The sequence below is a fragment of the Kogia breviceps genome, chromosome 9, assembly GCF_026419965.1.
Source record: "Kogia breviceps isolate mKogBre1 chromosome 9, mKogBre1 haplotype 1, whole genome shotgun sequence".
NCBI classification, from domain to species: Eukaryota; Metazoa; Chordata; class Mammalia; order Artiodactyla; family Physeteridae; genus Kogia; species Kogia breviceps.
In genome coordinates this window covers 103,324,021-103,340,939 of record NC_081318.1, presented here as the reverse complement: position 1 = coordinate 103,340,939, position 16,919 = coordinate 103,324,021, and the positions used below count along the sequence as shown (strand labels likewise).

At 42.2% G+C, this 16,919-nt stretch overlaps 1 protein-coding gene across 9 annotated transcripts in view; it reads right to left on the bottom strand.

Annotated features, from left to right (window-relative positions):
* HECW1 (HECT, C2 and WW domain containing E3 ubiquitin protein ligase 1) overlaps positions 1 to 16,919 on the bottom strand; it is a 463,589-nt gene that overhangs the window by 390,735 nt on the left and 55,935 nt on the right. The window contains exon 1 of one of the 9 annotated variants that reach the window (XM_067042897.1): positions 12,235 to 12,296. The exons of the other annotated variants lie outside the window; for them this stretch is intronic. The gene's annotated coding sequence lies outside the window, so the exon portion shown is untranslated. Of the gene's footprint in view, positions 1 to 12,234; positions 12,297 to 16,919 lie in introns of those variants that run through there. 9 annotated transcript variants of the gene reach the window in all.

Below are 16,919 nucleotides of genomic sequence, written 5' to 3'. Positions count from 1 at the left end.
ATGACTAATTTCAAGGTGACTGTCAGAGCTGACCGTGCTGTTCTGCACGTAGCCCCCTCCCTTTGCCTCTGCACCCCTGAAACTCCCCTTTAAAAGCTCTTGCCTCCTGACCAAGAGTGGGAAGTTGGCTTTTTGACATGAGTCTGCCTTCTCCCCAAGTTGCCAGCCTCCTGAATGAAGCAAACTCTCCTTTCCTACCAACACTTGCCTCTTCAAAGTACTGGCTTTCAAGTGGGAGCAGCTGAACCTGAGTTTCAGCTGTTCTGACTCTTAAATTGCAAGATGGGTTGGTTTCATTAATATGCCTCATCACTTCCATATGCACACACTTCTTTTTACCAAAGATTATAAGATAAAAATTTTAAACAGAACAACAGAACATGATCACAGGAAATTAAGTGTATCCCATTTGAGTTGCTTTGAGGTCAGAGCAAATGTCAACTATTTTAAATCATTCTGTTTCGCTTACTATCCATGGACAGCCCAGAAGAGGCATTTTGATAGCGTTCCCCACGTGTCAATGACTTGGTTGAAATAAAAACTTTGTGCATCTGGCAATAAGGACACAAAATTCTTTAGAGGTGTTTTTGTTACTGTGAGTTGAAAATCTTGCTTTATGAGCAAAAAAACATTCTGAAGACTGAGGGCTCATTTCAGCACCTAAGAAGGTCCAAGGTAGGGCTGAAGAGTTATTTCCTGGTCCAGGCTGACACTGGGAGAAGACTGGGGAAGCAGAGCAGGAGTTGGGGGTCATATCTTGGTCATATCAACAGTACACAGAACAAAGACAGTTTGGAGTGAGGAACAGAACAGTTGCAGAAGCTAAGGAAGAGAGAGTGTTTGGGCGGTGGGCTGGGAGGCAGCACTGCTCTGAGACCACCTACCCATCATGACCCAGGAAACCCAGATTAATAATGTTCCAGCTTCTTCAAAAGAGATTTCCATGGATCCTACAGTGGCAAAGACGATGCTTCAGACACTGGGGCTTTGTCAGGCACTAGGATAAAAACCCCCTCCCTATACAGGAGGACATTTATGCCATCTTTCTGAGCCTACCTGAAATTCCACTTATCGCGATTCTTTTAAAATAACAGGCATCGAGGTAGGTGGTGGTGGTTATTCTGTGAGTCTCTACACCCTGGGTAACGTAATTTAATCTGATTGTTTTACTGACACAAGGCTGGGAGTGGACATCCTCTGGAAGGCAACATATAGTCACTGGCGCCAAGGCAGTAACAATCATATGAGAACTTTACATCTGACTGTCCATAAGACGGCTACTGTCTTCTCCTGGAGTCCCAAGATTTATTGCTTTCTTCACTACATAAGGAGCCTCCACTCCATGCCTAGTTTATCACCAACCTGAGGGCCACTCTCAGGTGGCCCAGGTATGGTGGTCACTTACATCTGAAATCTGGGTTTGCTGTCTTTATTTTTTTCCCCAGAGAACCCTCGTTTCAGATTAAATTTTACACAAAACCAAAATATATCATACAGAGAACTAGGGAACCTTCAGCTGTAAGGGGTGGGAGGTCTGAACTCTTCCCCAGAACCTGAGACTTCTGTGAATATAGAGTGTGAATCACTGCCTTGGAGGGAATCAGGGTTAAGAACCCAAAACAGTGGGTGCTTCGAGGACCAGTTAAGGATTTAACAAGAGCGAACAGACAACCCAGGTAGGAGTGAAATGGTCTAGTTGTTTGTGTCATTCAAGGGCTCCTCTGTTCCAACCTGAGTTAAAAAGCATCCTTTTCACTGCACACATGGCTTTCTACAGAATCTCTTCATGCTGTGACCAAGGATTGCTTGTAATGCAACTGAGAAAATAAGAGTATTTCCCAACACCATGTATTCCTTTGAGCCTCTTATAACGAGGGCAGCTTTCTAATTGTCACATTGGTTCCCTATAGGGATCTGTGCCAATTAAGACGATTCTGAGCTCTGGGAGAGTGGAATAGGGTGAGAAGGGCTGAGCCCTAAGCATCTCATGTCTCTTTTGATTGTTTATTTTCCGCAAACCTAAAACATGTTTATAAAAGTAACAGTGAACCTTAATTAATACATTACATTCAAGTGAATAAAATAATAGTTTAATTAGTACTTAAGTATAATTTGACCCTGTCTGTGTGTAGGTATGTGTTTGATTTCAAACACAGGCATATGTGAAAGAATTTCTTTTAAAAATCCTAAGTCTCTAAAGCCCATAATGAAAATACTGAGAGTTGTAGTTTTCTTGTTTTTCACCTATAATGGACATAGATACACTCTAACTGTAAAAATCTTGCATCTATCAAATGTAAATTAGACAGCTAGTGGGAAGCTGCTGCATAGCACAGGGAGATCACCTCTGTGCTTTGTGACCACCTAGAGGGGTGGGATAGGGAGGGTGGGAGAGAGGGTGATGCAAGAGGGAAGAGATATGGGAACATATGTATATGTATAACTGATTCAGTTTGTTGTAAAGGAAAAACTAACACAGTATTGTAAAACAATTATACTCCAATAAAGATGTTAAAAAAAAAAAATCTTGCATCTGCTCTAATATTCAATTCATCAGAACTTAAAGCTCACAGCACACAAATAACATTAAACTAATCTCAAAAGATGACAGATGAGGGCTTCCCTGGTGGCGCAGTGGTTGAGAGTCCGCCTGCCGATGCAGGGGCACGGGTTCGTGCCCCGGTCCAGGAAGATCCCACGTGCCGCGGAACGGCTGGGCCCGTGAGCCATGGCTGCTGAGCCTGCGCATCCGGAGCCTGTGCTCTGCAATGGGAGAGGCCACGACAGCGAGAGGCCTGCGTACCACAATTAAAAAAAAAAAAAAAGCTGACAGATGAAATACCCAGGAAGTATTTTACTTTTATTACCTACAGGAGCCATCTTCCTGGAAATGATTTCCTGCAATGCAGCTGACAACAGGGAGAAGGGTAAGAGTCTTTGAGGAAGAGTCTGTATTGAACACTTTCAAGTCTGATAGTTTATCATTCACCGGAAATTGTTCAAAATTTCAGAATTGGAGATTTTTCTAGGATATGAGCTAAAATTCCCTCCTTTTTCCTTCCATTGTTTCTCATACCTCTGTTATGGTCCACTGCATTGAATTATGTTTTATGAGACTGCCTTTTCCCACTAGGTTGTCTGAGCGGGGCTCATAAGTGTCCTATCCATGCGGCCTGGCCGGCACATAATGGCTTTACTGAAAGCATGATGCTTAAATTTTAAATGTTTACTCAAACTTTGAGCAGGACCTAAAGAAATACGACTTGAAAAATGAGATTTTATAATAACAACATAACAGAACTTAAACGTGTGTGTGTGTATAACTAGTGACTTAGAGTGGCTCGGTACTGAGTGAATTACCTTTCCCATCACTCAGGATCGTTTTGGAGCTCCTTGATTGTAGAGTCATAATTTTCATCCCATATAAGAAAGTCAACCACTTTTTTTAAAAAATAAAATCACACGCTTTCATTTGGTTTTATTTTAAAATTAACATTTGAGGAAAGGAAGAATCAAATACAAATACTACATGGGCTTTTCACGCTTGCGCTCTCATGTCTAGCCCACCTGCCAACCTTTTATAAGTGGGCGTGAATGCATACCAAGCCCTGATGGTATCACATTCTCCAAGTTAAAGGATGCTGGTTTCATTAATGTTCCCCTTACTGCCTAATCTTTTGCAGGAATATTCTCCTTTCCTCTCTGTGTGCAAAAGGACCTTTGCCCTGCATATGTGCTGCTCCAGCCCCATTTCCAGCTGAACCCATCGTCTGACTTCCTTGGGATCTGCACACTTGCTGTGTCCCCACTGGCACCATGATCAGCAGAACCACTTTCATGTCTCATTGGCTGCTGGCATCTACTCAGTGGCTTCTTCCTCACCCTGCTCTTGCTCCGCCCCCAACGCACCCTCCAGGCCTGGACCATCCGTGACTTAACACCTTCTCTTCCCTTTGGACAAATCACACACAACCCCTAATGCGGCTGACAAGTTCCCCTGCTATCACTCTGACTTTGTTTTCCAGCTCTCTGATCTCTGCCTGTGCCTTCTCCCTTCAGGGTCTGTCCACAAGCTGTAATCTTATGGTGGCTGACCCCATCTTCTGGCTTAAACTAGCCTGTGTGGGTTTCTGTTACAACCGAGGTCCTGAACGCATGTAAGACTAGAAGCCAAGTGTGTCCGCTGGAATGATCGTCTGTCCAGAGGCTCTGATGATGCTCAGACGGACAAAATAACCACTTCCTCTCTATACCTGCACCACTCTGAGCTACCCTGGAGGGTCAAAACCTACCAAGCCTTGGCAAGTGGAGAGTTGCCCCTACCTGGGCGTGGGGAGTGTATCTAAGATACAAAGATAAAAAAAGCAATAAATAGAATTTTGTCAAGGAATGTATAACAGCTGTTGTTTTAGGGAATAGCAAAGTACTGCATATAAAAATTAAGTCCATTATATTGTTTTCTTGCAGACATGGAACTGGGCTAAGTGCCATGCTTGAGTTCTTCTTCTGGGCTTTCCCTAGACCAGTGGTTTTCCTTATAGGTAGGGGTGTGTCATCCAGGGGAGATCTGTCAATGTCTGCAGACATTTTTGGTTGTCCCAAATTGGGAGATGGGTATGTAAGTGAGCAGGACCCTACGGGGCCTTCCTGGGACAGACCCTCCCACGTCCTCCTCTGCCTGCTTCTTGTTTGTAGAAAAGTTTTAGTTTCCCAGGCCTCCCCTGAGTCACAAAAGCCTGGCTCAGGAATTAATGATTGAAAGAATGTGAACATATAGTAACAAAAAAATAGCAGTTGGGCCAGGAAAAACTCATAACAATTTCAACAGTACATCAGCCATATAGCAATCACAGAATCTTTAGTTCCTCCCTGAAGGACATAGATAACAGTCATGCACAGTCCTGAGTTGTTTTACAGATACTAAAACCCCACCAAATGGACAAAGTTAACTACATGATGACCTTGAACACACAGCCCCCAGACCAGCTGGAGCCTGAGAATTGATAACATTAACCCCTGTGACATCCCCATTACCATGAACCAATCAGAGAATTGTGCACAAGCTGATCACACACCATGCAACTTCCCTTCCTCCCCTTGCCTTTAAAAGGTCTTCCCGGAAACCCATCAGGGAGTTCTGTCTCTTGAGCATTAACTACCCCGACTCCTTGCTTGGCACTTGCAATCAACACTGCACTTTCTTTCACCACAACCCAGTGTCAGTAGATTGGCTTTACTGCATGCAGTCCAGCAGACCCAAGTTTGGTTTGGTAATCAGCAAAAGCCAGGGATACTGCTGAACATCCTACATGGCAGTGGACAGGCCCCAATAACATAGAAACGCCTAGTCCAAAATAATAGTACTCCTCTCAAGAAACCCTGCTCTAGATACTATATTTCCCCTCTGGAAACTGGTATTTCCTTTATTTCCAGATTCCGTCTCACGAATCCTTCAAATGTAATGGAAAGATAACAGAATTGGTCATGAAAGCCCTAATTTTTCTGCTGTGAAAGTAACAATGAATAACACAGATCATGATTCCTTGTAATTATCCAATAACACAAAATGAGGAGAGGCAAAAAAAAAAAAAAAAAATGAGGAGAGGCAATGATTCCTTTCTTTATTAATTTAAAATAGACAAGTAATGCATGAACACATTCTCCTAGTAAAAAAATTTAAACATTACAGATAAAAATAGTTTCCCTAGCAACCACCTCCCTTTGCCCGCACAAATAACCATTTCAGTTTATTCTCAGTTTGGTTTGTATTTTTCTGTGGTGATAACACAAATTTCCTGTCCTCCTTAAACTGTTTATTTCAGGAATCTGGTGGGAGTAAAATAATATTTGTTGTTGCTTAACTTGCATATCGTTAATTACAGGTAAAATTGAGTATATGATCATTGACTCTTTTTACTTCCTCTGAGAATTGCTTTTTCATTTCCTTTGCTCATTTGTATCACTATATACGAATGTGTCCCTTATCGCCATTGAATAGTACATAAATACCTTGACAATTACACACCTATGTACTTACTGCAAGTAATCTCTCCCAGACTCTCTCTGGGGAAAAAAGTCTCTCTTCTTTGCTTATATTTTATTTTTGTTCCACTCTCTTGAACAGAAGCTTTCAATACTGATAAGTCAAATTTGCCAAGTGTTTCCCTTCAAGGTATAGCTTTTGTGTTTTGTTTAAGAAGGTCTTCCCAACTCAGTGATTTCCAAAACTGCCCCCAACTCTAAAATTCATTCTTTCAGAGTGCATGCCTCCTACTATTCAGACAGCTCCTCCAAATCGGGGAGCTCAGGATGCAAAACCCAGCCCCTCTGACAACTGCACACAGAGCTGCAAGCTCACCAAGCCCCAAGCCAAAGCATTAACTCCCTTTCTCCCAAATGCTGCTCCCTTGAGGCCCACATCATAAGTCAATCTTGACCCCTCCTTTTCCCCACCCCCATTTTTTTTTCATAGTGACTTGCACATATGTAGCAACAACGTCATTTGTCACACTTCGTGCAGTCCCATAAAAATTAGTAGTGTTTGGACAGTCATAACCTGACAATGTGAGAATCCTGCTACCATCTCTCCCAGATTTTACTCACATACAGAAAGGAGAAAAAATGACAAACATTAACTAAAAGGATGCTTATAATATGATACAGTGTCACTTATATGTACCACAACATATTACTTGGGTTAACATGAGACTCTCATGGAGAGTTTGTGCGGTTGTCATTTTTGCCTTCCACATCCTTCCCACAGTCAGTGGTTTTGTCTGGATAGACAGAGCCAACATAGTTATATTTGAAACGTTCAGAGACACAGAAACTGATATTTAGCTACAATCCTTGATTTTCCTAAGACCTCGAAGCTCAGTGAGAAAACCTCAAATCCTATACCCTTCAATTAAGCTAAAGCCTTATGGAGACACAGCTGATGAAACAGGACAGGCATGCAAGGTCATGGCCAAGATAAAATCATTACAAGTTGTTAATTAGATAGAAAGACACGACTTCACAAGAGTGCTTGGACATTGGAAAGAACTAGTTAAGCGTTCTCATCTTTTCACAGAACTCTTTCTAAAATGGATTTACACAAAATTGCTGTTTGAAACAATGAATTCGCTGATGTTTGAATGGGCTTTCCGTTACTTTGATGTGTTTTTGCTCTGAGAACCCTTCCAGGCCCACTCCCAAGTTCTTTTGATCCTACCTTCTAATGGTCACCACTTTTTTTTTTAATTAAAAAAAAAATCTATTTATTTGGCTGCACCGGGTCTTGGCTGCAGCACGTGGGATCTTCGTTGTTGTGTGTGGGATCTAGTTCCCTGACTAGGGATCGAACCTGGGCCCCCTGCATGGGGAGTGCAGAGTCTTAAGCACTGGACCACTGGGGAAGTCCCTGGTCACCACTTCTCGTCCCCTCTCTACACCTGGGCTGTCACCCCTGGCTTCTCACTGCCCATACTCTCCTCCCAGATACACAGCTGGCTCTCAGCTGACCCTCCATCCTCCAGTCTCATCCCCTTTTAGCCTATCTGCCACCATGAGGATGCCTGAGAGCTCTCACCAACACTTGAGTTTGATCCTTCGACTCCTCCACTCTTTAAAGTCTTTTCACTGTTTCCTCTGGATAAAGGTCAAACTCCTCAGCACAACAGAAAAAGTTCTGAGGGTCTTGTCGCTGCCTACCGGACCAAGCTGATCTCTGGCCACCATCCTTCCCTCCCCGCCTTCAGCTATACTGAGCCACATGCAGGGCTCCAAACAGACCCTGCTCTCTCTGCCTGGAACCGTCCAGGGCCACCTCTACCCACCCCTTCAGGTGCAGCTCAGGCCTCAGGGCCCAGGAACCTGCACTTCTCTGAACTTACCCTCTCCCTCCCCAGCAAGTCTGAGGTAAGTGCCCCCCTCTTAGGCACATCTCAAGGTCCTTATGCTCACCTGTATCTGGCACACAACATACTGTTCAATAACTGTATGCTTCCTTGTCTCTCTCTCACACAGGCAGGACATCTAATTGTATTCTGGATTATGACTATTCCTTTATTCAGTGGACACTCATGAATATGATCTTTATGCAATGCAAGGTGTAAGACACTGGGGGCACCAGGCAAAAGTGAAACGGGTCCAGATCCTGCCCTCAGGACATGTACACAAATCTCTATGTAAAAATAAACTAGCTAGAAATTGACAAAGGCCCAAAAAGAACTACAGACCACATGGCATGAGGGTTCAAAGAAAGAAAGACTAACTTTACCAGTGTGGGGTAGGAGTGGCGGTGGGAACATGTGATGTGTGAGTATTTGGGAGCCATGGCTTTGGAGTGCCGTTGCCTGGTTCAAAACCCAGTTACAACATTTCTTTCCTAACAAGTCACCTGACCTCTCCAAGACTCAGTGTTTTCATCTTTAAAATGGGGTGGATGATCACAATAGTACCTGCTTCTGAAGAATGTTTAAGACTTAAATGAGATAATGCTAGCATCACTCTTAGCACAGCTCTAGCCATAAAGTGAGGGATAAAAAGTATTAGAGAGAGTGGCATATGAGCTAGGACTTAAATGACAGAAAACATCTAGATGTGTAGACAGCAAATTTTGTGAAGATTGTATTTCTAATCCACAGGCGTTCATCCTTCTTTTTAAACTTTCCTCCCTCATTCTACCTAAACAGACTCTTATTGAAACCTGCCTACCCAAGCTCTCACTCCCTCCCCTTGTAGGTGCCTCCCTATAATATCTTCCCAGGTCCTTCTAGAATCTGATTATCTGAATCTCTTCCAACCTCTTCCCATCTGTAGTGGACTGACTAGTGTGCCCCCAAATTCATATCTTTTTGGAACCTCAGAGTGTGACCTTATTTGGAAATTGGAACTTTGTAGATGAATTAACTAAAGATCTCTAGATGAAATCAACCTGGATTTAGGGTAGATTCTAAATCCAATAGCTAGTATTCTTATAAAAGAGGAAGTGCCCCCAAAGACACAGGGAAGAAGGCCATGTGAAGACAGAGGCAGTGATTGGAGTGATGTTGCCATAAACCAAAGAATACCTGGGGGCCCCAGGAGCTGGAAGACAATATAGAAGGATTCGCTCCTACAGCCTCTGGAGGGAGCATGGCCCTACCCATACTTTGATATGAGACTTCTGGCCTCCAGAACTGTGAGAGAATAAATTCCTCTTGTTTTAAGACACCAAATTTGTTACAGTAGCCCTAGGAAACGAATCCACCATCCATCAGAGTGTAATCACCAGGATCTTTCTGAAACACCCCTCTCTGATCATGCCTCTTGCCTGTCTAGCATCCTACAGTGGCTGCCCAGAACCTCTGACCTTCCTATCAGGCCATTTCTGAACCCTGCAGATGCTCCTGTCATCACTCTTGACCAGACACTCTTGTGCTGCCTTTCCTGGCCCCACCATCCAGCCTGGCATCTGGTAACTTCTTCTCTTCTCTAAGATCAAGAAGTCTGGGTATATATCCGAAGAAAATGAAAACACTAATTCGAAAAGATATATGCACCCCAATGTTCATAGCAGCATTGTTTACAATAGCCAAGATATGGAAGCAACCTAAGCATCCATCAACAGATGAATGGATAAAGATGTGATACATTGTGTGTGTGTGTGTGTGTGTGTGTGTGTATACACATACATACAATGGAATACTGCTCAACATAAAAAAAAAGAATGAAATTTGCAACAACATGGATGGACCTTGGGGGTATAATGCTAAGAGAAATAAGACAAAGAGAAAGACAAATACTCTATGTTATGCATGGAATCTAAAAAGTAAAACAAATGAATGAATAAAACAAGAAAGAAACAGACTCACAGATATGAAGAACAAACTAGTAGTGGTTACCAGTGGGGAGAGGGGAGAGCAGAGGGGCAAAATAGGGGTAGGGGATTAAAAGATACAAACATACAAAATAGATAAGCTACAAGGATATATTGTACAGCACAAGGAATATAGCCAATATTTTGTAATACATTTAAATAGAGTATAATCTATAAAAATATTGAACCACTGTGTTGTACACCTGTAACTAATATAATATTGTAAATCAACTATACTTCAATTTTTAAAAATTCAAATGAACACCTCCACTCAACACAGAATGACTACAGAACGATTAAGGTCATTCACCTTAATTCCATATTACTCTCTAATGAGCAAAGGTTCCTACTATACTTTCTCTCAAGTAACTAACCATCTATAATAATCTATAAAACATAATCTGAAATGTAATATACAATCTGTAATGTGAATTAAACAATTATTAACATTTTTTGGCAAAGGAAAGCTTTTTTTAAAAAAAATGTGGTTAACTGCGATCCTATCTAAAAATAATAATAATGAAGATTTGGCTCAGACGGCAGCTTTTCCAGGCAACCTTCCCTCACGCATCTCTGCCTTGCAGTTTGATTAGGTGTTTCTTTTATTTATTTTTTAACATCTTTATTGGAGTATAATTGCTTTACAATGGTGTGTTAGTTTCTGCTGTACAACAAAGTGAATCAGCTATACATAAACATATATCTCCATATCTCCTCCCTCTTTTAGACTAGATAACATTATATCCTGGGCAGCTTCTAGCTTAACACTAAGCATATTAAAATCATCCGATTCCTTGCCAATCTCCTTCACCAGATTGTAATAAGACCTGTGCCCATGTCCCATTCATCTTTGTGACCCAGTGACTGTAAATGTGCTTTGAACCATGTGGGTGCTCATAAACACTGGTTGAAAAACTGAATGAATGAATGGGCAAGGAGCTAGAAGGGAGGTCTCCTTTTGGGACCCAGAATCTCAACACGTACCGGTGGCTTATAACATGGTTTCTTACCTCTGGCACAACTGACTGGTAGACATAGTCTCTAACTTTATTTGTCTGAATATAAAGCGCATAGCATGTTTTCATAACTGCTGGCATGATTGATTGATAGGGAAACCACTACCAAAAGAATTAAATGATTATACTACGTTCACAATGCTTGTCTGTGGATTAAAAACTTCAAAGAAATGCAAAAAATTCCGTACAGGAAAGCCATGTCCTTTTCAAACACTTTACAAAGAGCAAAAGGAAAAACACTCCAATGTTCTCAAAGTAATCTAAACTTCACAGAATAAACCTCTTATACCTTTATGGATAATTAATTGAGTTGTTATTAACAATCTGTGATAGTGAAAGAAGACTGGATGTCAGAAGATGCTTTATTCATTCACACACACACACATACACACACAGACACACATTTCCAAAAGTCCAGACTCCTTGAAATTATTTTCTAATTTTGTAACCTCATGATATGTATATTCTAACATAATTCATACACAGTGTATTAAAATTAGAAATTTCATATAAGTGGTTACCAATGTGTTTTGGAAATCTCCAACTCTGGACACATGAGTCTTTGAAAACTTCAGAAAAGGAAAAATATATACATATTAATTTTATATACACACATATATACACAATAAACATCACAAACCGTTCAGCAATGACCTGTAGTCACACTTGAAATACATGCCAGTGAAAACTGAAAATCTTTCATTTTCATTATTTCATTCTTTTCATTATTTAGGGACTGAGAAGCCCTTGACGTTAAAGCCAAACTTCAAACTAGACTAATTTATGGTATTTCTCAAAAAGTGGAAAGGTTCCAAAGCAGGCGAGTGGTTAAAAATAGACAGATATATTCCCAGCTCACAGACGGGAAGGGGCCAGTTCTTTCTTCTGCTACCAACCAGGAGTCCTCACTCCTAAGGCTCCCCCGATAATGAGTTCTTATTGTCATGACCCGCGGACTGTGTGACAGCATCTAAATAAAGCAGCAGGTAAGTGCTGCTGCGCTCTCGGCACCTTTTCTGACTCTGTGAAGAAGGGTCTGCGCCTGTCCCCCAACTCTACCACACTGTGGCGTGCTTTCTCCTCCTCCCTCCTCCTCCATCACTTCTTCTCCCTCCTTCCACGCTAGGCTCAGCCAAGGTCACCAGGCTGGGCCAAGGTCGTGGCATGTGCGGGAGACCCTGGGGGCCGGCTCCCCCTCTGTGCAAACGGAAACGAAATGTGCCTCACTGTTGAGAAATGGGCTTCCACCTTTGACTGTTGCTGTACCTTTTGTGAGATGGTGCCACTCTTGTTTGTTGAAGTAACTGCGGTATAAATCAATCATAAAAACAAACGAGAAACAATGAACCGCAATGGAACAGCCGTTCTTCCTCCTACCTTAGCTGCAAAACCCCTGTCTCCAGCCCTTACAGACGGATAGATGACTGCCCCTCACAGCCCAGCCTGGTCCGTGGCCTCCCTTCCAGGAAGGGAAAGAAACCCCAGAGCATGTGCGAGTCCACGGGTCGGTGGTGACCACGGCAAGCTCAGGGGTGGCTGGCCGGTGGCCTTGACCTTCGGATGGGAGGTCCAGAGCTCGGTCACAGTGGGTTGGGGATGCAGACTGGAGCAGTGCCTGCTTCCACCTCCCGTCTCCTCCTGGCGCCTCCCTCCACACAGAACGAGGGAGGTGGCTGGCAGACAGACCGCAGTCCTGTCGCTGCACACAGGACAGGAGTGGGCGTGTGTGTGTGTGTCTCCTTTCCATATCTGGTTCACAGCCCCCCCCCCCCCCAAGACCATATCTATTTGGTATCCCCAAACCGGTGACAAATCTGATGGCCTTTGCATTCTTTCTCCAATACCTTGGCAATGGAAGGAAACTGTTCTGGAAACTCAAATTTTTTTTTTTTTTTTTTTTTTTTTTGCTTTCTCTAAACTGGGAGCCCTTCCCAAGGGACAGGACACAGTAGAAGGCTTCGAGATTGTTCTCTAACTCATCTGGGCCACCCCACTCCTACTCTACTTCCTCCCCTGCCTTTGCATGTGCAGGTCACAGGGGAGGCTGGATGGCGTCTTTTACTGTGCTGAACGGTCATGGTTAACAATACAGGACTTGGAATCTAGCAAATGGGACTCTCCCACCTACTGCTCGCATGACCTCGGGCAAGTTCCTTAACTTGTCTAAGACTATAAGACAACACGAATAATAGTTGCTTCCTCACAGACCCGAATTAGCTGAGGCGTTGCTAGTAAAGTGAGTCAGAATGGTGCCTGGCACATAACAAGTGCTCCATAAATTATAGCTGCTATTATCACATTACTATTACAGTCATATGGGATCTCTGTTAATAGAGACCACTAACTCCATAGAAAGTGGCATCCCCAGGACCTCCAAGTGAGACCTCACTCAGTTTCCTTTTCTCCCCACAAGCTCTCCTGGCTTATTGCTATAGTGGCATGAATGGTGGTGGCCTCAAACAGATATGTCCAAATCCTAATCCATGGGAACGGTGAGTGTGACCATATTTGGGGGGAAAGGGTGCACATGTAAGTAAGTTAAGGATCTTGAAATGAGAAGAGCATCCTGGATTATCCAAGTGGGCCATAATCCAGTGACAAGCGTCCTTGTAAGAAACACATGGACGAGAAACAGAGAGAAGAGGAGGCGATGTGGCCACAAGACAGAGATGGAATTGATGCAGCCACGAGACAGAGATGGAATTGATGCAGCCACCAGCCAAGGCACTCCTGAAGCCACCAGAAGTGACAAGAGGCCAGGAACTCATTCTCCCCAGAGACTTGGGAGCAAGCACAGCCCTGTGACACCTTGATTTCAGACTCCTGGCCTCCCAAAGTTTGAGAGAATAAATTTCTGTCATTTTTAAGCCACCAAGTTTGTGGTAATCCATTCTGGCAGCCATAGGAAACCAATACACTTATATGTGTTTTAAATTATCTTGGATTTATTGTTTTTATTTCCTTTTAAAATTTTAATTTGTTTCGTAAAACAAAATGAAGCGAACAGAAACTAGCAAAAAGCGACTCAATCATAAAAGAGGTAAACATCCTAACTGATAAATCTTGACGTTCGCTGAAATGGACATCCAACTGTTTGTGGTGTTTAATAACATGGAATCACTTTTCTCCTTCCATCGTTTATGAAAAAAGAGAGATCACAGAGCAAGTGGCAGATGGTTCCATCACATTTGCATATTCAATAAAGACAAATGGGCTTCGCAAGCTGCAAGCAGATGAAAGGCAGCAGCATTTCCCAAGGAACTACCAGGAGATGGATGGTAGCTGCACTCATAATTTAGAGGACACACATGCACGCAAGCCACACAACAAACAAACTCTGTAGAGTAACGAATAAAGGGAACTAGGGCAAGGAGAAAAATGAAAGGAAGATTTTTAAACATAAACTTAATTAGCCAGGAATAACAGAATCACTGGATCTTAGTGACACAGAGACCTCACCCTCCAAGAGAACGAAAGTAGTAATCACCTCCACAAAACCCACTGACAGCTATTCTTCAGCCTCCGCTTGAATACTTCCAGGAACAGGGAGTTTACTACCTCACAAGCCTGCATTACCTGAAAGCTGTCTTTGAAAGCTCCTTCTTAATCAAAACAAGATAAAATATATCTCCCTGCATCATTCATCCACCGGTGATGCTTTCCATTTGAGAACTTTACAGATTTTTGGCATTAGTTCATTGAACAGATAGTGACCAGGTCTATGAGCCAAGCACTAGAATACACAAGGATCTAGAGGCTCCAGAACCAGTCTGCTCTCAGGGCTGAGCCAGTCACACAGAGTGAGGCAGGTAAGGAGCAAAAGGTACCGGGGCAGCACTGCTCACACAGTTACCGACAGGATATCTGAGAGGGGAAACCAGCCGGAAGGAGGAGATTGACACAGAGAGTTTCCTGGGAGAGGGAGCCCATTAGCTGAGTCCTTAAAGTTGATTAAGTCTCAGCCTGATGAAGGGAGTGTGTGTATGTGTTTTTGTATATATGTATGTGTGTGTGTAGAAAACACAGGGCACCTCTTGGCAGGAGAGGGTCCAGGCTTTCAATCACTGAGTCAAATATTTTTGAGCCCACCTATATGTGCTGTTTTCAATGCTGAGGAGACACAGAGAAGGAAATGAAACACCCAAGCCTCATGCAGCTTCCATTCTGGTAAAGGACACAGACAATAAATTGAATTGTTGACAATCAGGCCGATAAGCAAAATAACTAAGAAAATATATAGTCTATCTGGTGATGGCAAGTGCAATGGAATAAAATGTAAAGCAGAAAAAGGGACCAGAGAGTTTTTGGGTGGAGAGGTTGATAATAAACAGGACGTGCTTAGCTCTGGGCAGATTGAACTAGGGAGAAGCCAAGGAAAACCACGCGCTGACAATTCTCTCCTCCAAGCCCCCAGGCTGGCCCTCAGCACACCTGACAGAGTGTAGCCAACCTTCCCTTTATCAGCTTGCTCTTCTCATTCTCAGGCTAAGTCTAAAACGTTATTGAGATGAATGCCATTAAACAGAATAATGAGAAAATAATTGTATCAATAGCATTTAAAAAAACCCAAAGTCATCTCAAAAAACAGTATCACAGAAACCAATAAATAACTGCACCTTTTGGAAAAGTGACACTAAATTATTTTGTCACCCTTCATGCCCAATCTTCACTCTCAATCAGTCAGGACAAACAGCCCCACCTGGACCTGGCAAGAGAGACCCCTGCCCTGGACCCCCAAGCTTTCAAAGGCCCCCACCAACCCCTCCAGCCCTGCATCGCCCCCTACCCTGGGTCAGGGGGCACACACACCCAGAGCCCACATCCCCTCAAGAAAACTGGTGATACAGAAGGAGAAATGAGCTGTATAAGTGAGGGAGAGACAAGTCACAAAAATTAAATAAGGTAAATAAATTGGATAAGGTATTTTTTATTGTTTTATTTTTAAACAAAATAAAACAAATGAAATCAATGGACAAAGGGGCAGAACCCTGGCTCCGGAACAGCTGAAGTGTTGAAACTCATGAAAGAAAGAACTGGTTATTGATGTGAAATTTGACACAATTTTTTGGCTTCTCTGAGGTGAGACAAAATAACATTTTCTTTGGAAGTAGTAAGCCATTATAATTGCTAAAGATATTTGGGAAGGGAGGGAAGGAAACGAAAGTAATGAAATGTATTAAAACATTTTAAATGTCAGTTAATTAAAAGTGAGACAGAGTCCACAAATCAATGGAACAAAAAGATATTCTAAGAATGAACCCGAATACGTTTAAGACCTTGTAGTTGATAAAAGTGGCATTTCCAAATAATGGAGCATGGATGAATTATCCAACAAGTGGTTCTAGGACATTTATGGGGGGGAAACTATATCTCTGTCTTCTCAAAACAAAGTCTAAACATTGAAACATAAAAAGAAATCAACAAAAGTATTAGTAAAAAACACAGGGAGATAATTACATCCTGTTGGAGGTAAAGGTGGTTTTTCTTTTCTAACCATAAGGCTAAAACACGACACCATAAAGTGAAGGATTAACAGCTCTAAGTAAGGAAAAAATTCTTTGAAAAATAATCATAAACAAAATCTAAAGCCAAACACAAAACTGGGGGAAATTCTGAAAACATGTATAAAAGACAAAGGTTGATATTCATTATAAATAAAGAGTATCTGAAATTATAAAACAAATAGACACCCAGAAAAATGGGCAAAGGTCATGAAGTTGCCACCCAAAAATCAATAAGTGCAGATGGACAAAAGCATATGAAAAACCAATTAATCTCACTGGTTACCAAAATAACTTGAAGTAAAACAACAGTTTCATTTTCTCATTTATGAATTGGCAGAGATTTTAATGAATGATAAAATGCTCTACTGTGTTTGCAAAGATACACAGAAATGCATACTTTCTTATATATTGGTAGGATTTTAAGTTTATAAAAACTTTCTGATGAGCAACCTGGCAGTAAAGACCAAAAAAATATCTGCATACACATGGACCCAAGCTCTGCTTTTAGGAAAATTTTTGAAGGAAACTAACAGGTCTGTGTGTAATTTACCTAAAAGG